Source organism: Octopus bimaculoides, chromosome 6 (genome assembly GCF_001194135.2).
Source record: "Octopus bimaculoides isolate UCB-OBI-ISO-001 chromosome 6, ASM119413v2, whole genome shotgun sequence".
In the NCBI taxonomy this organism is placed as follows: Eukaryota; Metazoa; Mollusca; class Cephalopoda; order Octopoda; family Octopodidae; genus Octopus; species Octopus bimaculoides.
Genome location: NC_068986.1, coordinates 109,427,035 through 109,440,876, shown reverse-complemented (window position 1 = coordinate 109,440,876; position 13,842 = coordinate 109,427,035). Strand labels below are relative to the sequence as shown.

The 13,842-nt window shown below is 35.0% G+C and overlaps 1 long non-coding RNA gene across 1 annotated transcript; it reads left to right on the top strand.

Annotated features, from left to right (window-relative positions):
- Positions 1–1,926: 1,926 nt before the first annotated feature.
- On the top strand, positions 1,927–12,635 carry LOC106873762 (uncharacterized). Its single transcript, XR_001409910.2, has 3 exons — positions 1,927–5,044; positions 11,039–11,077; positions 11,985–12,635. It is a non-coding gene; the product is annotated as an uncharacterized LOC106873762 (long non-coding RNA).
- The last annotated feature ends 1,207 nt before the right edge of the window (positions 12,636–13,842 follow it).

Genomic DNA, 13,842 nt, shown 5'->3' with positions numbered 1-13,842 from the left:
AATGGGCTCCAAAAAGTTCTCAAAAAGAACTCAATAAGCATCCAATGGTGCTCAGAAATGGTTATTTAATAAAATATTTTTGAAACATTCAAAATTGACATTTGAAAAAAAAAAAAAATGGAAGAAAAAATACTAAAAATGTAAAGACAATTTTAGTCTTAGCAATCTTTTGTCAGGAGATTTGGTTAATGATGAGAAATTGCTCAGACTTTTCAAGAATCAACTTTTAGTTTCCTCAAATTTTGTGTATTTGAAGAAAATTTGGTTAGTGAAACAAAAAGTCTCCAATAATATTTAATTCCATTCTGGAAAAAAAGAAACAATTATGGTACGTTGAAAGCATTTTTGAGAAACACAATATATTAGAAGTGCAACCCTATTCTCTAAGGCTTGTGATGGATTCTGATCGCTTGCCAATTCCTTCAAAAGTTTAATAAATATTTGGGATGGGAGCCATATTCTGTTACAAGATTACTTAAAATTTTCATTTTTTACAATTCCATAAGAGTTTCTTTTATATACCACTTACCAATTTCTTCAACTGTATCAAGTCTAGCAACTTGAGAATTTTGTATTTAAGATATTCCTGTTAATTCTTTGATGATTTTGTTCTTCAGGTTTGGTATTCTTCCTGGATATGTAATGAACCAGGCATTACAAAACACACTTTAAAAGCATTCTGAAAGCCACGCATCATTACACTATATATACATTATATATATATGTGTGTGTGTATATAATTGAAAAAAATGAATAGACATGGCTTTTCTGGCAATTTCTCCATTTAATAATTAGCTTATAAATTATTAGCTGTTGATCTATAAACACCTAATTTATAAACATCTAATTATTAAAAAGGAAAAATGATCAGAAATGCCATTTTCCATCCATTTTTTTTCAAATATATAATATTGTAGCAAGGACTTTTTATTTCAAATTCTATCACACATATATATATATTTATCATATACACTCACATAATACACGTTTACGAAGGTGCATGGTACCTCAGTGAACACAGAAATAAATACATATATATATCGTAAATACATCTATACCAATAAATGTGCTGTTATTATATATATCTACAAATGTATACAATTAGCAATCTATATATAATCATATACACACATATATCCTATATACATCTATAGCTGCATGTGTACCACAGTTATCAATATATGTTTGTTATTTCTTGTTCAACAAGTTACAACTTGAATCAACAGAGGAATGTTTATATATGTGGCTATCAATGTTTCATTAATGATGTATTATTTAACCAATTGTCTTGTATGTATTGTATTTGTGCTTGCTTCGTGTATTGGTTTTCGTGCTGGCTTCAAATACTCACCCTTGTCTTTGGCTGTCTTCATTCTCAATGTGCCGCTTTCTTATACTTTCTTCAAGACTAATGCTTCCCAACATTTCTTTTTATATGGTCAGCGTAATTTAACAGATTACTGATATGATCAAAGAATCTGATCCTATATAATATATTACAGCAAATAAATATAGATACTTTCCTAATCTTAACACACACACACACACACACACAGAGTAAACTCTTCTTAAACCCTTTTTGCTTCTTTCTTGGTTTTAGAACAAAGCTATACCAGACTGGCTTACTGGGTGGGGGTAGAGACACTGGGGACTGCCATTTACCCACAAGTCAGAGCTAATGCAGTGGAATCTGCTATCAAAGGTTTTCCAGTTATGACCATCCCAACAAACCCAATATATGCATATAAATTACGATTAAACCGGATGAAATATGTCACAGGGAATAACATTTTTATGACCGCCCAGCAGTAACTCTATTGAGCTGAAAAAACGTCAGTGATTGGTTGAAATTACAGAAATACGACAACTTTAACATGGAATAACTTGCGAATTCCTTTTTTTTGTTAAGAAGACTAAGAGTAAAAGATGTTTTATATGACACATTCTACCAGTGTCCCAAGTTTCAAAGTGTTTCGTTAGTGTTTCGTTAAGAAAATACTGGTGCCCCCATTTTAAAATAGATCCCATGTATGTACACATATGCACACACACACACATGTGTATAATTATAATGTATATTTATCTCATTCAATGATAAATAGCGTTGATAGATGTAAGTACCAGTGAAAAAGCTGATAAACGGGTGTTTAAACAGTTTGTCTTGAATATTCTGTGAGTTCTACAAACATTCCCTTCTCTCTCTTGTCATCAAAACTTCAATGAATCACAGACTGGTCCATTGAAAACCCATAACAAACAATGCTGTTCACAGGATGTAATATAAATAAATAACCCTCCGATGAGATCTTAATAAGGCAGAAACATGTCCAGAGTTATTTTCTGTACTTGCTGGAAAAAGAAAATGAAAACAATTTTAGTTATTGACAATGATTTCTAGTTAGATTTTTATTGCTCCCCTCATTAGTTGTACCAGATATATTAACGCTAATTTCACTGTTGACTGACCAGATTCATAGCCTTGTAATTTAAGTGGAACGGTTTATTTTCAAAATCCAAATCCAAGATCATCAGAGATTTGACTTTCCAATAACTTATTCACCACATTGTGATCCTTGCATGGAAAACTGATTTCAGTCTTTGGCACCAGAATGTCAGTGTTTTTAATGGTTTTGTGATAAATTTGGTCCTCATGTTTGTGTTGTTATTTTTTTTTCTTTTTGACAATTCCAGAGGAATGAAAAGTATTGTAAAATCAAGAGTGTGTGTCATGGATGGAATTAAATCTTGTATCTCGTTCAGCATGTCACAATGACCTATCCTCTCTGTTTGTGTATAAAATATTGGATTGTCTTTTAAAAGAGTTTGAAGACCAAGTCTTGTAGAGAACTGATGTGTTTCTTTGAAATGTATTTTGTTAGTGATATTCCTTTAATCAACCCTGGAGGGGATGAAAGACAAAATCAACCCTAGTAGGATTTGATCTCAAATGAGGACAAAACTAAAGGCTATAATGAGCAAATGAGTGATCCTTTATATGGTTTTTCAGTCTGCTAGAAATAGCAAGTAAATGTCCTTAAAATCTTACCATATTTTCTTTAAATATGACACATTCAATATTGTAGTTGTAAATACATTTTGTTGAAAAATGACAGGTTGGACATGGGTGGGGTGCTATTGATCTTAGGTTTACTCATTCAGGATTGATGTGGAACCGAAATGGTAGCTAATGCTCAACATCACAGCCTTTGTTGGTATGAAATATTGGTTTCAAATTTTGGCACAAGGCCAACAATTTGGTGTTGGTGGGCAGGATAAGTCGATTATATCAATGCCAGTGCTCAACTGGTACTTATTTTATCAACCCTGAAAAGATGAAAGGCAAAGTCAACCTCGGCAGAATTTGAACATAATGACTGACGAAATGCTGCTATGGATTCTGCTAGTTCTATTGCCATATTGGTATAAAATATTAAAAGATAATGTAGACCAAAGATGTTTCAGTTTAAAGCATATTTGATGGTTAATATTTGTGAAAAAAAAAAAAGGACAAAAACAGCAAGAAATGTTTTCTAATTCCCCTAAAAACTTAAGATTTTGAGGGTTTGTATTGTCTAAATCTGAAGCAACTAATTCACATAAAAAGTTGTATCATATATGATGTAGTCACCGGAGGAAAAGCAGTGTCCATGAATCTTTTTAAGGTTCATGAGATTGGTAGGAGAAAGGGAGAAACTGTTCTCTAACTGAAGATCTGGCCTTGTAACAGTGAACCCTGCTAAATGTACCCAATGTACCAGGCCAAAGGGTATTAAACTAGGTGACAGATCAATCCCTGTGATGGGCTTTTACGTTGTGTCTATACCAAATTTAACTGACAAACCTTTGGTCAGCCTGAGGCTATAGTAGAAGGTACTTGCCCAAGGTGTTGTCATGCAGTGGGACTGAACCTGGAACCTGTCCTGGTGAAATGAGCTTCTGAAACACACAACCATACTTCTTCACTCTAAATAAAATTATTCCAATTTTAGAGACTGATGATGCCCTCATCATCATCATCTTTTTTTAATGTTCATTTTCCATGCTGGCATGGGTTGGATGGTTTGACCAAAGCTGGCGACTTGGACCAGGCTCTAGTCATATTTGACTTTGGTTCTATGGTTGGATGCTTTTCCTAATATCAACCCCTTTACAGAGTGTGTTGGGTGCTTTATACATGGCACCAACACAGGTGCACCTTATGTGGCAATGGCACTGAGGCACTTTATGTGGCCCCAGCACTGGCATGGATAATATTTATGTGGCCCCAGCACCATCATTTCAAATGCAAAATGCTGTCTTTCATTTATTTATATGTATTTATCTATACACAAGTCTGGGTAACCTGCAGGATGATCTTCAGGGATCAGAGGTACCCAGCAGTGAATCATCGATCAGCGTCAGGGAACAACTGTAGAATTTATTGACTCCAATATTTTACTGGTACTTATTTTCGCAAACCACAAAAGGGCAAAAAGCAATGTTGTCTTTTGCTGAATTTGAACTCAGACCCTAAAGAACCACAATTAAATACTAAAAGGTCATTTGTCTTATTTCATTTATCTATATTAATTAATATTCAGGCAAATATCTAATAAGTGAAGAATATGGTCTTGTAGTCCTATTGTTTACCTCAACCAATAATTCTGATTCATTGTCCACAACATTTTTTTTTTTTCACCATTTCAAATAAAAATAGAATTAATTTAACAAATATTACTTTTTAATTAATCAAGACTGTCGTTGGTAATTAAATCTCTATTACGGCATTTTCTGTTGATTATTGGTGTCTTTTGTGGAAAGGCTGGTGCAAGCTTTTAATGGAGTTTAGTGCATCTGCATGGAGTTGGTTCATTTAATGGAGTTGGTCTATATGCATGCCTTGAGTCCTTTCAGCTGCATGATGACAATTATCCATTACCATCATCTTTTAATCTCACTTGTAACATCTTTTTGATGTCTCTTGGTACCCTCCTTCATTCTTCTCTTATTTTTCAACCTCTTTAAGCGTGCTCCAACGGATTCAGATGATGAAGCATTGTACCAGGTATGTAACCATAGTTCGCCACTCCCATAAATACACGCATTTATATACAATTCTTTGAAGGATTTTGGGTCAGGTTTCATTAGATAAGCAATTCACGGCAATATAAATAATTTATTTCATGGTGATTTTGCACTAACATTTTCTAAATCCTCAGTTTTCTCATTAGGTGTATGGTTTATTTTATTTCAATTCTTAAAGCATTATTAACATATTCATTCATCTGAAATGTATTATCTTCTATTTTTTTTTTCTCCAAAGTTACACCTTACTACAGTGACTTCTTTCTGGGACACCTCAAAAATTTCTTGTAGGGTTTTGATTATTATTATTATCATTATTATTATAGAAACTTATTCATTGGTTCTATCTTGGTTTTCATGTTAGTGACATTGTCCTTCCATAGTTTTGTTTTATCCTAAACTGTACTTTAAACAAAACATTTATCATTCACTAAATACTTTATTTCAACTTCACTGTCACTTCAAAAATATATAATCGATATGAAAATGTGTGATCAACACAACCAGATTGTGTTGTATTTCTAATGGAAATGTAATTTTGTGTTTCATTCTTATCTTACCAAGATTCATCTGCAATTAACATTATAGAAGGAATCTTAGGAATTTCACTGTTAGATTATCATAATTTATTAAGTGATGTAGATTAGATTATCATAATTTATTAAGTGATGTAGATTAGATTATCATAATTTATTAAGTGATGTAGATTATTATATTATCATAATCTATCAAGTGAAGTGGATATGATTGTTAGTCAACCTTTTGATCAAAAGGTCTGTTCAGACTTAAATGATCAGATCTATGCAGTAACAACAATAACTTGTTGACCGTTAGACACTTAGTGTGACTAATTTAGACATATTAGAAATATTACTTAACATTTATATAATAATGGTTAGTCCACATTACTTTGTAAGAAGTATAGGGCTGATTCCCCAGTTTCTCTTGTCTATATATTCCTTCCTGAATGGGATGCCAGTCCATTGCTGGATTACTCCTTTTTACCAGTTGAGTGGACTGGAATAACATGAAGTGAAGTGTTTTGTTCAAGAACACTATGCACTGCCCAGTCCAAGAATCGAAACTGCAATCTTACAATCAGGAATCCAACACTCAAACCACTATGTCATGCACTGTCATATTTATATAATACAATAATCAATAGTCTTGTGTTAAAGTGGATGAAATAAATGATTATTTCAGATTCAATAAAATGTTGGGAACTCCTCATCATTTAACATCCATGTTTCTCGGGACTCGGAGTAATTCAATAAATTACATTTATAGAAATATGTTCAGAAAATTACATTTATAGATAGGAGAGTATGGTAGTTTGCTTGAAGCATTGTGTACTGTTTGTAAAGAATAAAATGTTTTGAATGACACAACAAATTCACTATAATACAAACAATGGACTGTAAGAACTGTTGTAATTTAATCATTCATTGTCTGGTTATAGTCCACTGTTTGTATTATAGTGAATTTGTTGTGTCATTCAAAATATTTTATTCTTTACATTTATAGAAGTATGTTCAGAAAATTACATTTATAGAATTATATTTATAGAAATATGTTCAGAAGATTGCTTAATTACAATTTTCAAATATTATTTTATTTTCAAACTTCTAATTGTCATAATTTACTTAAATTGATATTTTTGTTCCCTAATTTGTTTGTTTTTAAATCAGTTTAACCATTAAGGATTCTCCTTTTAAATCAGTTTAACCATTAAGGATTCTCCAGCAGAACTTCCAAACTGAATTTCACAAACTCTTGGTTATTTTATATTTTTATTGTTTTTCTGTTGTGTTTTGTTTTGGACATTGGTTCTTAGCCAAATATTTGGTGGCAGCTTGTTTCTGGTTGCAGTTTGGTGCTGTTAGTTCCTTCCTTCATCAGTTCCATCATCAATTCCTTGAGACCACTCATATCTTCTAGTTTCCTTCTTCATATCCTCACAGAAAACTTATGTTTATATGTCCTACAAATTTCAGAAGCAAATAAAGGAATACTGCCAGGGATTAATTAATACCAGGAATGTGACAACAAATGAATACAAAGACACAATGTTCAATGATATAAGTGCTAATAATATTGTAAAAACTACCATTCAAACTTGGTGACATTTTCTGTTTTCTTCTCCTATGTATCATTTTCTCTATCATAGATATTCACATATGTGTTCTCTCCTGCACACATTCTCTCTCTTTCTCTATTATATATTTGTCTTGGCTTTCTGTCTTGTTTGTGTGTTCTCTCTCTCTCTCTCTCTCTCTCTCTCTCTCTCTCTCTCTCTCTCTCTCCTTTTATTATTCCATTTATTCAGCCATAAATCTTGTATGTACCATGAATCATTTCGATACAGAATCACATCAGAAAATAATACACTCCTTTTTAATACATCTACCAAAACATTAACTCTTATTCTTCAATACTTAAAATATTTGACCTTTGGACGTTGGGCCTCGCAGAGGCAATGACGGAAGACTGAGATCACTGGAGATATGCTGTGACTGCGAAGACCCGGCAAATAAAGTGAGTTCACAGCTGTAGTTGCCAGCCCCAGCCCACTCAAAAGTACCTTGGATTATAGGGCGACATGCTGTGCTTGAGGAGACCTATTCAGTCAAGTACATCAAAATCAAATGGAAATTGAAGGGCATCCAGATGTAGAAACACTGCCAAATCAGACTGGAGCCTGGGGCAGCCTCCTGGCTTCCCAGACCCCAGTCGAACCGTCCAACCCATGCCAGCATGGAAAGCGGACGTTAAACGATGATGATGATGACCAGGAAGTGGACAAGAGCCTCATCTTTCTCTCCTTTGAACATACCACTGTTAAGCTTTTCCAGGCAGCTGGGGGTATGGGATTGACTTCATCAAGTTATTGTACATCTTGAATCTTCTACTTCCCTACTGCAAATTACTTGGCTCAGAGTATTTCAGGCTGGCAAGGGGAGCCACTACATGATCACTTGAGTTGCTAGATGTAGCAGCACACATATCTTCTCAAATCTCGCTCTACTGTCTTCAAGAGAGAAAGTAACAAGGTGATATAGTCTTGTAGACATTACCATCATCTTCATACTGGCATGGTTGGATAGTTTGACAGGGTCTGACAGGTCCAAGAATTACATCCTGCTCCATCGTCTAGTTTAACAGGGTTTCTATGGCTGGATGTCCTTCGTATTGTACTGGGTGCCTTTTTTTTTTTTTTTTTTTTTTTTTTTTTTTTTTTTTTACGGTACCAGCACTAGTGAAGTTGCTATGCAGCCTGCAAGGCTACAAACCCCAAGGGATGCAACTTTACCTTTAGCAACAAGGGGTTAAAGTAGAAGGGAAGGGACCGGAACAGCAGGTTTCTAACTGTAGATGGGTCATATGACTACTCATATTAGGAGAGAAGGTGGGGGTGATCAAGGTGGAACCAAGAAGAGATAAAAATGGTGGGGATGACAAATTTAACGAGATGGTTATGGCTGGGACATCTTTTATGATAGGTTCAGCCAGAACTGTGCTAGAGCTAAACAACTGATGGTACCTATTTACAGCCACATGGACTCTTTCATTGAGAATGAAGTACTTTGATCGTAGTGTTGTAACTTTTCAGTTAACCAAGATTCGGCGATCATTCGATAGTAGTGCGCTATTTGCCAACCAGTAGTCAGCTGGTCAACATGTCTTTGTTTACATCAATTCCGTAAAGAAAGAGGGAAAGGGCGTTAGTCAGCAGGTAGCAGACAGCAGGCACTCTTTCTCTTTCTCTCTCTCTCTCTTTCTCTCTCTCTCTCTCTCTCTCTCTCTCTCTTAAAAACACATGTCACTTATCACTCGCTTTCTCTCTCTATCTCTAATTCTAAGTGACATGTGTTTTTAAGAGATAGCGAGAGAGTAGGGGGAAAGAGAGATAACTGGCATGTGTTCTTAAGGGATGGGTTTCTCAGCTGTCACTGATTAACGTCTGAACGATTGTCAAACGGTTTGACATTTAGAGAACTTGTACCGAAGGATCGCCCAAGATTCTTTTATCCTCATTCACTCAACTGTCCAGTCTTTCTCCTGATCCAACATTTCATAGTATGTTAGATTAGCTAGATAGACCACTGGTTTTTTTTGTCTTTTCCTTAATCTTCTAAACCTTTCAATTAATCCAGTACATCTCTAATCTCCCAATGTAACTAACCTTGTTCTGAGATCTATCTGCCCAGAGATTTGTCTCTTCTCAAACACAAGCGCTATAAAAATATGCTCATACTCGCTGAGATTTAATTGTTGATGTTGTTTATCCCCAAATCACCCTGATGGAGCAGACCTTCCAACCATGCCAAACCTGTTTATTTCTTTATGTTGTGTCAACGCCCCCAGGCGAAGAAGTAGGATCTCCCAAGACATATAAATAGAGGTAGTCTGGCAGTGGTAGGAATGTTGAGTAGCAGTTGTGTAGTGGTTGAGTAGAGATCATCCGAAGGTGCTAGATAGCAGCAGCGTTGAGACATAACACTTTATCTGCAGTACACCAAGAACCATGTTATTCAATGTATCTAGCCTTCTATTTTAGCGATGGCAGGGTAAAAGGGAGGTGGGGGGGGGGCTTGTTTTACCCTAAATTTATATAGCAATTAGAAAACCCGGTTGTCAATATAACATGGTTTGTCATAAACACTTGTACTTTGTGGTTTTTTGTCACTTTAATTACAAATTAAGTTGATTAATTCAACGGGATACACTGTCTGCAAGTTGTTGGGTGCAGCATATTGTCCTCCATTTTCTAATTGCTATATATATATAAAGGAAATGGACAGACAGACAGAGAGGGAAGGAGAGAGAGTATTAAATACTGTTATTTATTTTTTAAACTACTCTACAGTTTGTGTCCATATGCACACAAATGGCCCCTTCCAGTTTCAATGTGTCAAATTCACTCACAAGGCTTTGGTTGATTTGGGGCTAGAGTAGAGATATTTGTTGAAGGTGCTACACAGTTGGGCTGAACCTGAAACCATGTGGTTGAGAATAGAAAAAGACATAGGTGAGAAAACTGACACTCAGCCGGTTACGATGATGAAGGTTCCAGTTGACTTGTTCTTGCCAGCTGAGTGGAGTAGAGCAATGTGATATGAAGTGTCTTGCTCAAGGACACAAGGCACTGCCAGGAATCGAACCCTCGACCTTATGACCATGAGTCAAATACCCTAACCACTGAGCCATTTGCCTTCACATAGGTCTAAAAAGCAACAAACTGAGGGACCAAATATAAAATCACCCATTAGTCTTAGTGGTTGGCATTAGGAAGGGCATCCAGCTGTAGAAACCTCGCCAGTCCTCAGTCAAACTGTCCAACCCATGCCAGCATGGAAAGCGGACATTAAACGACGATGATGATGATGATGTTGCATTTGTTCTGCTTGAGTCGATCAGATGGCTGAAATATATGAACCCCTAACTGGCCCTTTTGTTTTTGTTGTTCCTGATAAACACAACAGAATAGAAAAGTATATCAGGAAGGTTTTGGGGTCATTTTCATTCATTTCATTCTAGTGTTATAGAGTTGGATGTTGCACATCTTCTAATCTTTTCATTTGCTTCACCCCAGTTATCTGCTCTTGGGGTTAAGCTGCTTCCTTTAGTGGTAGTTGTGTGTGTACGTGTGTGTACGCACATATACAAGCATGTGTGTGTGTGTGTACGCACATATACAAGCATGTGTACATGTGTGTATATGCGTATGAAATGAGTTTTGCTGGTATGTGCCAGTTGCTGAATCTTGCATTATAAACGCTGTGTGATGAATTAAGGATGCCTCTTGACTTCTCTTTTCACATTTTGGTATTGGTGGAAAATTGTCATTGTAAATTTAGTTGTCTCTCTTTCTTTTACTCTCTCTCTCTCTCTCTCTCTCTCTCTCTATTTCTGTTTGTCTTTCTGTATCTTTCCTTCTCTCTCTTTATCTCTCTCTCTCTGTTCTCTGTTGTAGCATCTAACTGCTGATTCCCGACAGACAGAACCCGTTAAGGTAAGTTAAAATGACATTTATTATATATTCCTTCAGTGATGAAATGTTTTTAAAACCACATCTCCACTGCATCTTGTGTGGTTTGATCTGCAATCACCATCAACTCTCTTATCTCTGGGTGTGTGTAAACAAGCGCCAGACTGGATTTGAACCAATGACAAATGTTGTGTGATGCTCTGTAAAGATCCTGAAATATGAAACCTGATGTTAAACTGATTGAGATCTGATGTCAGTGTTAAAACCTTTTCTGCAGTTCCAGAACAGTGGTGAGCTGTAAGAATTGTTAGCATGCCAAGCAAAATACGTAGTGGTATCTCATCTGTCTGTATGTCCTGGCTTCAAATTCTGTTGAGGTCAATGTTTTCATGCCCTTTTTTAAAAGAAATTCACAATTGTTGTTTGTATATCAACAAACATTTAAGTGGAAAATAATAATATATTTAGAAATAATATATTTCTAAATCTCTCAGAGAGATTTATGCAGTAGCGATACGATGAAGTAGTTGTGTGCTGTCAACTTAATGTGACAGTCCCCTGCAGGGAATAATACTACTGTTGGTTAGACCTAAGAAGCTGCACCGCTTCCTGTCGGCCTTGACACATTCCCTGTGTCCTTATGTTTACAAGGGGGAGACAAGCACCTCTACCCAGCTACATCTGCATCCAGAGACATGTTTCTGAGTCTTTGCTCGTCATCAGTCTCAAAGACTATTGTTGCATTAGAGAGTGAAATATTTATGGCCTTTTTTTTTGTGGTTATAATAGAGTGAGAGATAGAGAGAGAGAGACATACAGACAGAAGCATCTAATATTATCATATTATAATATAGATCGATTTTGTTCATTTCTACTTGTCCATTTATGTTGTAATTCAAATTGACTGATTGTGATATTTCTGATCTTTCAGCCATTTGTTGCCAATGTTCTGAAGAATGATTCCAAAGGCGATGCCAGGCAGGTAGACTCTGTTCGAAGCAATACCAATAATTATGGTGCCATTGTCTCCACAGACACAGGAAACTTGATTGACGGATGATCTCCACAATGACATTTACATGGAACTGATCTTTTATTCTTTCTGTTTCTCATTTCTAAGTTCTATTTCTAACTTTTTTTTTTTTTTTTTGGTGTGAATTCTTAAGTTGTTTTAATTTATTGAAGAGACAAAAGAGAGGAAAGAAAAAGCAAAATAACAAAAAAAACCTCAAACATTTTTACATTAAAAAAAAATCAAAATATTTCATTTATATTTATTAATTAGTTATTTACATGTTGCTAAATTACTTTTCCTCTTTTGTTTGTACATCTCTACTTCTCTCTCCCTCTCTCTCTCATTTAAAATCAATTTCTTGCTTTACAATTGATTTGTTCTGCATTTCACTCAATTTCTCAAATCTATTTTTTTACAAATTTTATTCTTCGTTAGTTGTTGCAGGTTCTTTTTACTTAAGCACCTCGTTAGTTATCTATTCATTTTAGATTTTTTTTTTGTTGTTTTTGCAATTTTACATTTTGTTAGTTTCTTCCAGAAATATCAATAAAGCACTCAATGAAATCACTTTAGAACATTTTATTATCATTAACAACTTGTCTTATTTTTTATTAAAATTACATTTTGCTTTGTTTTCCCTTTTTGTTTCTATTTGTTTAATTTTATTTTTATGGTTGACTCTGCTTTCTATCCTTTTATGATTGATGAAATATTTAAATCAAATACTATTCTGTGCTGGTCCCTTCTCTCATATTTTGACCCCCTCAACCCCTAACATCAAGCTACCTCTCTCAGGGTTTGTAGTCTTGCAAGTTACTTGGTAACTTCACTGATGCTGGTGGCATAACAAAAGCACCGAGTACACTCTGTACTAGGAAGCCATGCCAAAGCAGACATTGGACCACAAAGTCTTTGAGTCCATTAAATTGTCAAACTGTCCGATCCATGCCAGCATGGAACATGGGCGTTAAAGGATGATGGCAACTGGGATTCATTTAATCCAATGGATTGAAATTGTTTACTAGGAATTCTGATGCTCTCTCCTTATTAGATCTCATTATTTCTGGATCAGAAGTGCAATGTTATACAAGCAAACTGTTTCTGCTTCACTAGAACCCATGTACCTTGCAGAATGGATCTATTTAGGAAAGACAGAACTATTGAACCAATGGTATTCTTGAATTCTGAAAGTTTGAAATGTATGAAAAAGAATATTTTTCTTACTCAAAGTTTGTACATTTGGATATTCTAAGAAAGATGTAATGGCTACATCTGTTTTTTTTTGTTTTTGTTTTTTTGTGAATTACTGACAACTGGTTTCTGTAATATTGAGGACAGAAAGTTTAACATCTACATGAGGTTTCAATCAAGCGCTGGAGTAATGACTGGTAGCCCAGAACTCTGCGTGTGTGTGTGTGTATATAAAGGTTTGTATATTCCTGTCTTCATCGTTTTAATGTCCACTTTCCATGCTTGTATTTGTGTGAATGTATATGTATGTATGTATATATATTCATGCATGTGTATATATACAAGGGGATGCTGAAAAGTTCCTGGCTTTAAGGGTATCACAAAAGGCCTGCTTGGAGGCCCAAACTTCTGAAATCTTTTACAGGGCTTAGAAAAACTGAAGGATCACTGCAATAAATGAGTGAATCTAAGAGAAGAAATTGTTGAATAAAATCATAATTAACTGATCCTCCTGCATTTTCTGTTACCCAAAGCCAAGAATTTTTCAACACCCCATCGTATATATATATATATATATATATAT